The following is a 15,556-nucleotide window of genomic DNA, read 5'->3' as shown; positions in this document are numbered from 1 at the left end:
TCCAGTCCACGCAGTTCCTGGCTTTCTACCTACTTTCCTGGAGGAGTAACTAAAACATACAGCTCACCAGTCTGCCATCTTGCCCCGCCTCCCTGATTCTTTTTTAAAGAAAAAAAAATTAACATTAAAAGAGCATCAGAAAAGGCCAGTGGCAGACATTATACTGTTCACTGGTACCTATTTTCCCTCTTCTGGGTACGTGGAAGGATTGTAATATGTTGTTCCCTTGAAATCAGGCATGGCCATATGACTTGCTTTGGCCAATGAAACGTTAGTAGGAGGAAAGAGTGGAGCTTCTCAGTGGAAGCGTTTTATTGCCCAAGCTTTTCTCTCTTACCCTGATATAAAGGTGAAATTTAACATGATCACCTGGAGGATAGCACTCTAGAGAGTCAGATCTGCAATGAACCTTGCATGAGCCCCAAGTAAACCTTTGTTGATAAAATCGCTGACATTCAGGGATCATTTGTTGCTGTAGCAGTCTCTTGACTATCCTAACTAATACACTCGATACACCAAAGGACAAATATGATGCCTTCTGTATGAAATGTTGCTCTCTCTGTATATGTGAATTCTAAATGAGTTAATTGCCAGTTAATCAAGAAACATTTATCTCTTGTCTGCCAGGTACAGAATGGTTTAATCAGTTATGTGTCAGGATATCAACTTTGTAGAAGATTTTTGAAGTTCTGAGTTTTAGTCCCAGCTCACTGGTATCCATGAATGATGAAGATAAGGGGGTCTGATAGAGAATAGCTGTCATTCTAAGAATGAAGTGCACCTACCACTTCCATCCCTCGAGAAGTCTGTGAATCTGCATTCATCCATACATGAAAACATTTTGAGATCCTATAATGAAGGCAAAGTGGTTTTACTATTTTGTCTGTCAGACACTTAAAAGAGATTTTGGTAAGAAAAAAATACAAACGATCAGGAAAATGTTCTTTAAATTGACTATACAGTTAGTTATAATGATAGGTGAAAATAAAAATAAATATGTCTAATCACAGAATAGTTTATCATGTGAAATAAAAATGAACACTTTTTTTTTTTGCATTGAAGATCATTCTCTTGTACCTAATTTGGAGAGATACTTAACAAATAGTATAACAAAGGCTTTCTTTCTATTATAATAAGTAGTTGATGTAGACTTAACCATTTCGCCTGATGAATTTCAGTGGAGAGTGACAGCTGCTCACTGTAGCATCATTGAAAAGCTGCATTCTAGATGATTTGCTTTTTTTTAAAGACATTTGTGTGCTTCTTGAAATGGAAAACATTCTAGCCATGAAAGAGTATTGTTATAGCTGTTTTCTTGAAGCACTATGTGCAGAATTTCAAAGACAACATTGTAGCTCTGGCCCATAAAACCATTGAGAAGAAGAATGACTCAGTTGAATGGTGTGGACATTGAGTCAGGGGACTGTTTTCCCAGTCTCTAGACTAGGGTCTCTTCCCCCTGCAAACTATCAGCACTCAGTCACCAGAGCTAATAGCTTCATAAACATAAAGTTGACCTCATTTCATATACTTGAAAAATCTCCAATACTTTTCAATTGCCTTGTGCATAAAGTTCACATTTCTTGGCCCAGTACCCTGTCGGATAAACCCTATGCTGTATCTTGCCAAGTGGGTCTCTCTCCCCAGTTTTATCATGCTCTTCTTGCATTCTCTTTTGTGAGATGTGTTGCTTTAGCTTCTTTTTCTCCACCGGTGAACTCATCAGTCAAGAGATGGTTCATATGACTTCTCTTTGGTAAAGCCAAAATTACTTGCTTCTTTCTCATGGCCTACTCTGGCTGCATCTTTATTTTAAATATTTCTGCATTGTATGATATGATAGCTATACTGATGATAGTTATATATGTACTTGTTCAAGTGGATTAACTCAAGCTCTTCAATGGCAGAAAGTGTATTTCATTTAAATTTGCATCACCTCTTCCCCTATCAAATAGCTGAGTGTCTAGCATATAACTGTGGGTAAATCTTTGCTGAATGAATGAATCATGAACAAATGAATTGGACCTGAGCTGTGTTACTGATTTTACCAATGACCTGCTGTGTGACCTTGGCCAGGTCATTTTACCTCTCTGTGCCCCAGATTCCTATTGTGAGAAAGGGGGATAGTAATTGCTGCCAGCCTCAGAGGGATGCTGAAGGATTAATGAAATAATTTCTGCAAGGCAGTTTGAGCTCCCTGGAAGAAAAGCACTGTGTAAGAACAAAGTGTTATTGTAATTATTACGTAGCACCTTTCATTTGAGAATCTCAAGCACTTCACAAAACATTAACTCATTAATCTTCCCAACTGCTCCTGCAAGAGAATTGCATCATCTCCATTTTAGAAAAGGGGAAAATGCAGATGGCAAAAATGATGCTATCCCTGTTGAATGTCAGAGCCAAGAGCAGGCTTTAAGGATGCATCACTCAGAGACAGCCTTTGGAACTTTCAGGCACACTGTAACTTACCCTCCTACAGAGAAAGCCAGAGAGCAGCCTGGGCTGGACAGAAAAGATCCAGTTGCAATGGGAGCCCAGTTTAATGCTTACACAGAAGAGGGGGTGGGGTGGGGCAGCGAGGTGATGACCACAATCCTTCCCTTAACTGTAACAGTAAGAAGAAAATGCAAGCCATGCTTGCAATCAATCGCTCACCCCCCTCCAAGGGCTTTGGGGCAAGTCTTTTCATCAGCTCTCTTTTTTAACTTGACACCTTCGTGGGATGTCTCTGTCTCTCAGCCAGAAAATATCTCATCACCTTTGAATACAAAGGTAGCAGTTTAGCAACCAAAGAATAATCCTAAAATGCGGCATTCAAAGGAGCTTTTCCCTCCTAATGCTGTTTTTCCTGCAGAATCCCATGAATGTTAGCTGAGACAGGTGGTACTAATCCATCTTCTAAGAGGAAAAAGAAGAATGTTAGCTATTCTGCATATACTTATGGAGAAAAGAGGGGAAAAAAAAGCCATAGCTTGGATAAAGACATATTGTATCAGCAGCACCTAGCAAAGTGGAGCCATGGCTATTCATAGCTAACGAGGGCGGCCACACTTGTGCTCTTCTCGCAAATGTTAAGTTCATACTTCCTTGAGGTTGTGGTCAGGATTTTGGTCTGATACTGTGGATATTTTTGCAAGCACACACAGCATGTGTGTCTCAATGGCCTGGAAATAACAGGATTGTGTGTAGAAGCCAGGTGAGTTCTGCAACTATCATTCCAAGAGTGAGTCTTTGACCACGACTGTTTCTAAGGGAAACGTTATATTTAGTCTTCATTTTAAATCCCTAAGAGCAGAGGAAGTTTATTATGATCAACTTCGGGCTGACATCTCATCTGAAACTTTGAATGGAAGGCCCCTCCACGTCCTCCCTACTTCTGATCTTCCTCTCCATTCCATTCATTAGCAAGCCCACTCTTCTGAGGTTACAATGGCTCACAAACTGGGCCTCTGTAGATCTTGAGCTCCTGCCCTGTTCTTCTTAACCACATTCTTATGCACCTTTCTAACTTCCTTAGAAGCAGCCTTTGGTCATGGAGAGAGTATGAGCTTTGGGATGAAACCAATTTGACACTTTCTAACGCCTGTCACTTTCTAGTTGTCTGACCCTGGGCAAGCTGTGGAACCTCCCTAAGTCTTCTTTGCGGCCTGTGAAATAAGAATCACAAGCTAACTTTGAAAGCTGGCAGAGAGATAATGCAGCCATGTTATAGTTCCCAACAGAAATGGGTGCCCTTGACCTAAAGGATTTCCAAATTCTGAGAAAAGAGTGAGTCTGAATTCATATAGCAAGAAGACCAGATATATTGACCGTACCTGGAGAGTCATTCCAAAGAAAGGCCCAGAACAGAGAATAGGCCAAGGCAAGACATCGGCAATGGGATTCCAACCGATGGCACCAAGCAGAGATCCAGGAGGGGAAACAGCAACCCAAGTCAGAGCCTAAGCTGGCCAGCAGAAATTGCCAAAGACCTGAAAGGGATGGAGCAGAAAATCACCACAAGAATCAGAGTTTCAAGATCTTAGTCCCTGGAGGAAATTCAGATATGGAAGAGTCACAGAATTATGGGATTGAGCTAAGAATTAAGCAAAACTGTCTGTTTCAGTGACTCTGGGCAATCAAATGAAGAAAGCACAATTAAGAACTACTTAATTATGTCCCTTTACCACCCCCACAGCCCCTCCTTCCCACCACCCAACATCTCAACTACACTTCAGGTTCCAGGGTCTGGGCCATCTTGGATTTGCATTTTGTTCCTCCCCTTTCATCTCGTCCCATTTGGACATGGATATAGAGCTTGAACTATGTCATCTGTGACTGACTCAGAAGCCTCATCAGATATTGAACTGGTATTTGCTCCCAGACACCATGGACACCACCCTGCTCAATTGCCATAATCAAGCAAGTTCCCAGGATACTGCTGAGTACTTTCTCAGTCCTTTCCCACTCCTTATAGGGAAGAACTTCAGACAGGAGTAGACAAGAATGTGAATGAATGAATGACTGGAACCCTAGAACCCCACCCCACCAGGAACACGAGGAAGCCAAGGCACTAGCTAGGGCATGGAAAATTCCTCCCATCCCTCCTGACAGGGGGTGGAGTTTCCAACTGAGGGAAGGCTAAGCCTACAGGTAGGAGACAAGCCCCTCCTCTACAGAGCATGACAGACCATCACCCTATTCATCTGATGTCCCTTTCACATACTACCACTCCCACTGCACAGATTACTTCCCAAATGTGCATCTCTCAACTCAAGCTATTCTCTTGAGCTTCAGGCCCACATTTTAGGAAGCTCTTCAGAATTTTCACCCACATATCCAAAGGACCTCTCAAATCCAATGGTGTTCCTCTCTACTTTTGTAAGTGAAATCAAATGCATTATACATACCAGGCTCCAAATGATTTCATTTTCCGATTTGGGGATGTAATGGGTTCACAGCCAGACCTTAGGGCTATTAAGAATGGGGGACAAGCTGTGCTTTAGCAGTGCTGGGAGGACAGAACTTTACCTCCAACCAGAGACACTTCTGCAGTAGATACATGGAGAGCAGAGGCCTTCACTCAAAGATCAAGTAGGGCAAGACTTCAGTGTAGTCTGTGGAACTCAAGAGTCCCTTCCCCTGAAGCCACAATGTGTCACAGGCCTCCCTTGAACACAGACTGAGCTAATTCAAAGTGACCGAATAAAGCAGAAATGCCTAAGTTAGCTTTGGGACAACATTAAACTGGTTTCTCACCTTATTCACTTTCCAGCTACTGACAGTAAATGGGGGCTTTTAAGTTAACTGAATTCAGGTAAATAAAAGTATTTCTACATATCGAAGTAGTGACTGTGACTTTTAAATCCATTGTCTCTATATCCTTCAGGGTCCAGCAAATGTTAAGTAAATAAATATTTACTGAATGAAAGAAAGCATCTTTGATTTTAGAGCCAGTCTTTATTGCCCTGGAGTATTTTGATACATATGAGATCTCGCTTTCCGGTTAGATAATTTTTTTTTCTTTATTTTTGCCACCAGATTTATAATTCCAAGAAACACTTGACTTTTCAAGTGGAAAATGCATTTCATCCGGTGACAGTACTGTTTAAAAGTCAGCATTGCACAACCACTTACTTAAGGGCAGATGGATGATATGGGACAGCTTGTTTCTCGAAACAGAAATTAGAATAACTCCAGGTGAATCAGGTCAAAGTTATCACAGATGAGTGTGCCCGTGGAGAACAGTAACAATAATCACTGCCATTTATCCAGCCTTGACTATGGGCCAGGGACTGTGCTAAGCCCTTTGAGGTCTCTAATCTTCACACGACAAGCTAGAAGGCCATATAATCTCCCTTTTCAGTTGAGAGGTTATTCACACAAAGAATTAGTGGCAGATCTGGAATCTAAACACAGGTCTGTCTGTTCTTCACTACCCACCCCCCCCAAGGGAATATTTGTAATTCTCTCACCTCCACGCTGGTGTGTACCTCAGTAGGATCTTTGCCAATGGGAAGAAGATCTCAGAAGTTTCATTTCCAACTCAGGCTCAGCAGAACACACATTTTCCATTGTAGTTTACAAACACTAAAAATGGAAATTAAAAATCTGTACCGGATATGGTTTGGAGGCGGGGCAAGATGGCAGACTGGTGAGCTGTATGTTTTAGTTACTCCTCCAGGAAAGTAGGTAAAAAGCCAGGAACTGCGTGGACTGGACACCACAGAGCAATCTGTCTTTGGGCATACTTCATACAACACTCATGAAAACGTGGAACTGCTGAGATCAGCGAAATCTGTAAGTTTTTGCGGCCAGGGGACCCGCGCCCCTCCCTGCCAGGCTCAGTCCCGGGGGAGGAGGGGCTGTCAGCTCCAGGAAGGAGAAGGGAGAATTGCAGTGGCTGCTCTTACCAGAAACTCATTCTACTGATTCAAACTCCAACCATAGATAGACTGAGACCAGACACCAGAGACTCTGAGAGCAGCCAGCCCAGCAGAGAGGAGACAGGCATAGAAAAAAAACAACACGAAAAACTCCAAAATAAAAGCAGAGGATTTTTGGAGTTCTGGTGAACACAGAAAGGGGAAGGGCGGAGATCAGGCCTTGAGGCGCATATGCAAATCCCGAAGCAAGGCTGATCTCTCTGCCCTGGGCACTTTTCCTTAATGGCCCTGGTTGCTTTGTCTATTAGCATTTCAATAACCCATTAGATCTCTGAGGAGGGCCGTTTTTTTTTTTTTTTTTTTTTTTTTTTTTAAATCCTTTTTGCTTTTTCTAAAACAATTACTCTAAGAAGCTCAATACAGAAAGCTTCAAAGAATTGAAATTTGGACACGTCAAGTCAAGAGCAGAACTAAGAGAGCTCTGAGACAAAAGGCAATAATCCAGTGGCTAAGAAAATTCACTAAACAACACAACTTCCCAAGAAAAGGGGGGTGTCCGCTCACAGCCACCATCCTGGTGGACAGGAAACACTCCTGCCCATCGCCAGCCCCATAGCCCAGAGCTACCCCAGACAACCCAGTGTGACGGAAGTGCTTCAAATAACAGGCACACACCACAAAACTGGGCGTGGACATTAGCCTTCCCTGCAACCTCAGCTGAATGTCCCAGAGCTGGGAAGGGGGAGCAGTGTGAATTAACAGAGCCCCATTCAGCCATCATTTGAGCAGACTGGGAGCCTCCCAACACAGCCCAGCAGCCCAGAACTGCCCTGAGGGGACGGCACTCACCTGCGACATAGCACAGTCATCCCTCAACAGAGGACCCGGGGTGCACAGCCTGGAAGAGGGGCCCACTTGCAAGTCTCAGGAGCCATACGCCGATACCAAGGACTTGTGGGTCAGTGGCAGAGACAAACTGTGGCAGGACTGAACTGAAGGATTAGACTATTGCAGTAGCTTTAAAACTCTAGGATCATCAGGGAGATTTGATTGTTAGGGCCACCCCCCCTCCCCGACTGCCCAGAAACACGCCCCACATACAGGGCAGGCAACACCAACTACACACGCAAGCTTGGGACACCAATTGGGCCCCACAAGACTCACTCCCCCACTCACCAAAAAGGCTAAGCAGGGGAGATCTGGCTTGTGGAGAACAGGTGGCTCGTGGACGCCACCTGCTGGTTAGTTAGAGAAAGTGTACTCCACGAAGCTGTAGATCTGATAAATTAGAGACAAGGACTTCAACTGGTCTACAAACCCTAAAAGAACCCTATCAAGGTCAGCAAATGCCACGAGGCCAAAAACAACAGAAAATTATAAAGCATATGAAAAAACCAGACGATATGGATAACCCAAGCCCAAGCACCCAAATCAAAAGACCAGAAGAGACACACCTAGAGCAGCTACTCAAAGAACTAAAGATGAACAATGAGACCCTAGTACGGGATATGAAGGAAATCAAGAAGACCCTAGAAGAGCATAAAGAAGACATTGCAAGACTAAATAAAAAAATGGATGATCTTATGGAAATTAAAGAAACTGTTGACCAAATTAAAAAGATTCTGGACACTCATAGTACAAGACTAGAGGAAGTTGAACAACGAATCAGTGACCTGGAAGATGACAGAATGGAAAATGAAAACATAAAAGAAAGAATGGGGAAAAAAATTGAAAAACTCGAAATGGACCTCAGGGATATGATAGATAATATGAAACGTCCGAATATAAGACTCATTGGTGTCCCAGAAGGGGAAGAAAAGGGTAAAGGTCTAGGAAGAGTATTCAAAGAAATTGTTGGGGAAAACTTCCCAAATCTTCTAAACAACATAAATACACAAATCATAAATGCTCAGCCAACTCCAAATAGAATAAATCCAAATAAACCCACTCCGAGACATATACTGATCACACTGTCAAACATAGAAGAGAAGGAGCAAGTTCTGAAAGCAGCAAGAGAAAAGCAATTCACCACATACAAAGGAAACAGCATAAGACTAAGTAGTGACTACTCAGCAGCCACCATGGAGGCAAGAAGGCAGTGGCACGATATATTTAAAATTCTGAGTGAGAGGAATTTCCAGCCAAGAATACTCTATCCATCAAAGCTCTCCTTCAAATTTGAGGGAGAGCTTAAATTTTTCACAGACAAAGAAATGCTGAGAGAATTTGCTAACAAGAGACCTGCCCTACTGGAGATACTAAAGGGAGCCCTACAGACAGAGAAACAAAGACAGGACAGAGAGACTTGGAGAAAGGTTCAGTACTAAAGAGATTCGGTATGGGTACAATAAAGGATATTAATAGAGAGAGGGAAAAATATGGCAAACATAATCCAAAGGATAAGATGGCCGATTCAAGAAATGCCTTCACGGTTTTAACGTTGAATGTAAATGGATTAAACTCCCCAATTAAAAGATATAGATTCGCAGAATGGATCAAAAAAAATGAACCATCAATATGTTGCATACAAGAGACTCATCTTAGACACAGGGACACAAAGAAACTGAAAGTGAAAGGATGGAAAAAAATATTTCATGCAAGCTACAGCCAAAAGAAAGCAGGAGTAGCAATATTAATCTCAGATAAAATAGACTTCAAATGCAGGGATGTTTTGAGAGACAAAGAAGGCCACTACATACTAATAAAAGGGGCAATTCAGCAAGAAGAAATAACAATCGTAAATGTCTATGCACCCAATCAAGGTGCCACAAAATACATGAGAGAAACATTGGCAAAACTAAAGGAAGCAATTGATGTTTCCACAATAATTGTGGGAGACTTCAACACATCACTCTCTCCTATAGATAGATCAACCAGACAGAAGACCAATAAGGAAATTGAAAACCTAAACAATCTGATAAATGAATTAGATTTAACAGACATCTACAGGACATTACATCCCAAATCAACAGGATACACATACTTTTCTAGTGCTCACGGAACTTTCTCCAGAATAGATCATATGCTGGGACATAAAACAAGCCTCAATAAATTTAAAAAGATTGAAATTATTCAAAGCACATTCTCTGACCACAATGGAATACAATTAGAAGTCAATAACCATCAGAGACTTAGAAAATTCACAAATACCTGGAGGTTAAACAACACACTCCTAAACAATCAGTGGGTTAAAGAAGAAATAGCAAGAGAAATTGCTAAATATATAGAGACGAATGAAAATGAGAACACAACATACCAAAACCTATAGGATGCAGCAAAAGCAGTGCTAAGGGGGAAATTTATAGCACTAAACGCATATATTAAAAAGGAAGAAAGAGCCAAAATCAAAGAACTAATGGATCAACTGAAGAAGCTAGAAAATGAACAGCAAACCAATCCTAAACCAAGTACAAGAAAAGAAATAACAAGGATTAAAGCAGAAATAAATGACATAGAGAACAAAAAAACAATAGAAAGGATAAATATCACCAAAAGTTGGTTCTTTGAGAAGATCAACAAGATTGACAAGCCCCTAGCTAGACTGACAAAATCAAAAAGAGAGAAGACCCATATAAACAAAATAATGAATGAAAAAGGTGACATAACTGCAGATCCTGAAGAAATTAAAAAAATTATAAGAGGATATTATGAACAACTGTATGGCAACAAACTGGATAATGTAGAAGAAATGGACAATTTCCTGGAAACATATGAACAACCTAGACTGACCAGAGAAGAAATAGAAGACCTCAACCAACCCATCACAAGCAAAGAGATCCAATCAGTCATCAAAAATCTTCCCACAAATAAATGCCCAGGGCCAGATGGCTTCACAGGGGAATTCTACCAAACTTTCCAGAAAGAACTGACACCAATCTTACTCAAACTCTTTCAAAACATTGAAAAAAATGGAACACTACCTAATTCATTTTATGAAGCTAACATCAATCTAATACCAAAACCAGGCAAAGATGCTACAAAAAAGGAAAACTACCGGCCAATCTCCCTAATGAATATAGATGCAAAAATCCTCAACAAAATACTTGCAAATCGAATCCAAAGACACATTAAAAAAATCATACACCATGACCAAGTGGGGTTCATTCCAGGCATGCAAGGATGGTTCAACATAAGAAAAACAATCAATGTATTACAACACATTAAAAACTCGAAAGGGAAAAATCAATTGATCATCTCAATAGATGCTGAAAAAGCATTTGACAAAATCCAACATCCGTTTTTGATAAAAACACTTCAAAAGGTAGGAATTGAAGGAAACTTCCTCAACATGATAAAGAGCATATATGAAAAACCCACAGCCAGCATAGTACTCAATGGTGAGAGACTGAAAGCCTTCCCTCTAAGATCAGGAACAAGACAAGGATGCCCGCTGTCACCACTGTTATTCAACATTGTGCTGGAAGTGCTAGCCAGGGCAATCCGGCAAGACAAAGAAATAAAAGGCATCCAAATTGGAAAAGAAGAAGTAAAACTGTCATTGTTTGCAGATGATATGATCTTATATCTAGAAAACCCTGAGAAATCAACGATACACCTACTAGAGCTAATAAACAAATTTAGCAAAGTAGCGGGATACAAGATTAATGCACATAAGTCAGTAATGTTTCTATATGCTAGAAATGAACAAACTGAAGAGACACTCAAGAAAAAGATACCATTTTCAATAGCAACTAAAAAAATCAAGTACCTAGGAATAAACTTAACCAAAGATGTAAAAGACCTATACAAAGAAAACTACATAACTCTACTAAAAGAAATAGAAGGGGACCTTAAAAGATGGAAAAATATTCCATGTTCATGGATAGGAAGGCTAAATGTCATTAAGATGTCAATTCTACCCAAACTCATCTACAGATTCAATGCAATCCCAATCAAAATTCCAACAACCTACTTTGCAGACTTGGAAAAGCTAGTTATCAAATTTATTTGGAAAGGGAAGATGCCTCGAATTGCTAAAGACACTTTAAAAAAGAAAAACGAAGTGGGAGGACTTACACTCCCTGACTTTGAAGCTTATTATAAAGCCACAGTTGCCAAAACAGCATGGTACTGGCACAAAGATAGACATATAGATCAATGGAATCGAATTGAGAATTCAGAGATAGACCCTCAGATCTATGGCCGACTGATCTTTGATAAGGCCCCCAAAGTCACCGAACTGAGCCATAATGGTCTTTTCAACAAATGGGGCTGGGAGAGTTGGATATCCATATCCAAAAGAATGAAAGAGGACCCCTACCTCACCCCCTACACAAAAATTAACTCAAAATGGACCAAAGATCTCAATATAAAAGAAAGTACCATTAAACTCCTAGAAGATAATGTAGGAAAACATCTTCAAGACCTTGTATTAGGAGGCCACTTCCTAGACTTTACACCCAAAGCACAAGCAACAAAAGAGAAAATAGATAAATGGGAACTCCTCAAGCTTAGAAGTTTCTGCACCTCAAAGGAATTTCTCAAAAAGGTAAAGAGGCAGCCAACTCAATGGGAAAAAATTTTTGGAAACCATGTATCTGACAAAAGACTGATATCTTGCATATACAAAGAAATCCTACAACTCAATGACAATAGTACAGACAGCCCAATTATAAAATGGGCAAAAGATATGAAAAGACAGTTCTCTGAAGAGGAAATACAAATGGCCAAGAAACACATGAAAAAATGTTCAGCTTCACTAGCTATTAGAGAGATGCAAATTAAGACCACAATGAGATACCATCTAACACCGGTTAGAATGGCTGCCATTAAACAAACAGGAAACTACAAATGCTGGAGGGGATGTGGAGAAATTGGAACTCTTATTCATTGTTGGTGGGACTGTATAATGGTTCAGCCACTCTGGAAGTCAGTCTGGCAGTTCCTTAGAAAACTAGAGATAGAGCTACCATTCGATCCAGCGATTGCACTTCTCGGGATATACCCGGAAGATCGGAAAGCAGTGACACGAACAGATATCTGCACGCCAATGTTCATAGCAGCATTATTCACAATTGCCAAGAGATGGAAACAACCCAAATGTCCATCAACAGATGAGTGGATAAATAAAATGTGGTATATACACACGATGGAATACTACGCGGCAGTAAGAAGGAATGATCTGGTGAAACATATGACAACATGGATGAACCTTGAAGACATAATGCTGAGCGAAATAAGCCAGGCACAAAAAGAGAAATATTATATGCTACCACTAATGTGAACTTTGAAAAATGTAAAACAAATGGTTTATAATGTAGAATGTAGGGGAACTAGCAGTAGAGAGCAATTAAGGAAGGGGGAACAATAATCCAAGAAGAACAGATAAGCTATTTAACGTTCTGGGGATGCCCAGAAATGACTATGGTCTGTTAATTTCTGATGGATGTAGTAGGAACAAGTTCAGTGAAATGTTGCTATAGTATGTAACTTTCTTGGGGTAAAGTAGGAACATGTTGGAAGTTAAGCAGTTATCTTAGGTTAGTTGTCTTTTTCTTACTCCCTTGCTATGGTCTCTTTGAAATGTTCTTTTATTGTATGTTTGTTTTCTTTTTAACTTTTTTTTTCATACAGTTGATTTGAAAAAAGAAGGGAAAGTTAAAAAAAAAAAAAAAAGAAAAAAGACAAACAAGGAAAAAAAAAAAAAAAAAAAACGAGGTATTGCCCCCTTGAGGAGCCTGTGGAGAATGCAGGGGTATTCGCCTACCCCACCTCCATGGTTGCTAACATGACCACAGACATAGGGGACTGGTGGTTTGATGGGTTGAGCCCTCTACCATAAGTTTTACCCTTGGGAAGACGGTTGCTGCAAAGGAGAGGCTAGGCCTCCCTGTATTTGTGCCTAAGAGTCTCCTCCTGAATGCCTCTTTGTTGCTCAGTTGTGGCCCTCTCTCTCTGGCTAAGCCAACTTGAAAGGTGAAATCACTGCCCTCCCCCCTACGTGGGATCAGACACCCAGGGAAGTGAATCTCCCTGGCAACGTGGAATATGACTCCCGGGGAGGAATGTAGACCTGGCATCGTGGGATGGAGAACATCTTCTTGACCAAAAGGGGGATGTGAAAGGAAATGAAATAAGCTTCAGTGGCAGAGAGATTCCAAAACGAGCCGAGAGATCACTCTGGTGGGCACTCTTACGCACACTTTAGACAACCTTTTTTAGGTTCTAAAGAATTGGGGTAGCTGGTGGTGGATACCTGAAACTATTAAACTACAACCCAGAACCCATGAATCTCGAAGACAGTTGTATAAAAATGTAGCTTATGAGGGGTGACAGTGGGATTGGGAATGCCATAAGGACCAAACTCCACTTTGTCTAGTTTATGGATCGATGTGTAGAAAAGTAGGGGAAGCAAACAAACAGACAAAGGTACCTAGTGTTCTTTTTTACTTCAATTGCTCTTTTTCACTCTAATTATTATTCTTGTTATTTTTGTGTGTGTGCTAATGAAGGTGTCAGGGATTGATTTAGGTGATGAATGTACAACTATGTAATGGTACTGTAAACAATCGAAAGTACAATTTGTTTTGTATGACTGCGTGGTATGTGAATATATCTCAATAAAATGATGATTAAAAAAAAAAAAAAAAAAAAATCTGTACCACTGGAAAGGGTAATGAAAGAATGAGCCTTTCTTGATTACGTGGAGGAACCCAATGGAAAAAGAAAAAAAAAAAAAAAAACCCATAGTTTCAACTTTTGAATTGGTTTCTCAAACATTAAATTTACTCAACCAGAATGAACATGTCAAAATAGAGAAATCTCCATAGTACAGATTTGGAGACTTGAAATGTCACTGAAAATTAAGATGTTTTGAATAAAATAACTCTTCTTATAAGTTATGTCTGAACATGACCACTGGAATTTCAGAATTGACTATAGGGAGATAAAAAATGTAAATGAACTCTGCCGAGAGGATCTGAGGCTACGGGGTTTTCTGGAAAGTGTGATAGGAAGTTGAACAAGCGATGGTTTCATCCCAAGTAAATTAACCTTGGATTAAGGGCCAAACTTCTTATTAATGCCAAAAAGCGCCCCCAGATGCTTCTGTAGCTCAGCCATTTCCAAAGAATGGGATTTTACTTAGAAAGGAAAAACACTCTATAACATTTTCCTTTTGCCAAACATGGTTAGGTCAATTAGCATTATCTTCAACACCACTCTTTTCTTTTTTTAATTCAGTTTTATTGAGATACATCCACATACCGTACAATCATCCATGGTGTATAATCAACTGTTCACAGCACCATCCATATAGTTGTGCATTCATCACCCCAATCTATTTTTGAACATTTTCCTTACACCAGAAATAATAAGAATAAGAATAAAAAATAAAAGTAAGGAGGAACATCCAAATCATCCCCCCCCATCCCACCTTATTTTCATTTCATTTAGTTTTTGTCCCCATTTTTCTATTCATCCATCCATACACTGGATAAAAGGAGTGTGATCCACAAGGTTTTCACAGTCACACTGTCATCCCTTGTAAACTACATTGTTATACAATCATCTTCAGGAGTCAAGACTACTGGATTGGAGTTTGACAGTTTCAGGTGTTTACTTCTAGCTATTCCAGTACATTAAAACCTAAGAAATGTTATCTATATAGTGCATAAGAATGCCCATCAGAGTGACCTCTTGACTCCATTTGAAATCTCTCAGCCACTGAAACTTTATTTTGCATCCCCCTTTTGGTGAAGAAGATATTCTCAATCCCATGATTCTGGGTCCAGATTCATCCCCGGGAGTCATATCCTGCATTGCCAGGAAGATTTACACCCCTGGGAGTCAGTCCCACGTAGTGGGGAGGGCAGTGAGTTCACCTGCCAAGTTGACAACTTTCTTTCCATAACTGAAGAAAAAAGAACAACTGCTTGAGCATCCAGACCCTGCAGTGCTTCTGCACTCAACAACTTGTATCAGCCTTTGAAATTCTCTTTTCCGCTTAAGGATAATTTTAACTGGACCCTAGATCCCCCAAAGTCTCTCTCATATCTCCTGTTCCAAAAGATTGAAGGGAGGATGCAAATGCAGGTCTCTTCAGCACACTGGCTTGCAGCTGTCTGCCACTGCTTCCTTGGTTTTCAAAGTTACAGCTTTAATTTACAAACAGGTTAGACAGCTGCTACAGCCTCCCCACCAGTGCCAACATCACCATATAGACTTTAAATTATGCCAAGGGGCCGAGAAAA

The 15,556-nt window shown here is 40.5% G+C and overlaps 1 long non-coding RNA gene across 2 annotated transcripts; it reads right to left on the bottom strand.

The window, feature by feature from the left end:
* Nucleotides 1–785: 785 nt before the first annotated feature.
* On the bottom strand, nt 786–6,048 carry LOC119533254. 2 transcript variants are annotated; one of them, XR_005216612.1, is made up of 4 exons: nt 5,955–6,048; nt 4,890–4,953; nt 3,816–3,971; nt 786–849 (listed from the first exon to the last, which is right to left on the bottom strand). It is a non-coding gene; the product is annotated as an uncharacterized LOC119533254 (long non-coding RNA). The 2 variants fall into 2 exon arrangements; XR_005216613.1 differs by having other exon boundaries at nt 4,890–5,161; nt 5,955–6,024.
* Nucleotides 6,049–15,556: the final 9,508 nt, after the last annotated feature.

The sequence above is a fragment of the Choloepus didactylus genome, chromosome 4, assembly GCF_015220235.1.
Source record: "Choloepus didactylus isolate mChoDid1 chromosome 4, mChoDid1.pri, whole genome shotgun sequence".
Taxonomy (NCBI): Eukaryota; Metazoa; Chordata; class Mammalia; order Pilosa; family Megalonychidae; genus Choloepus; species Choloepus didactylus.
This window is presented reverse-complemented; position numbering and strand designations above follow the sequence as displayed.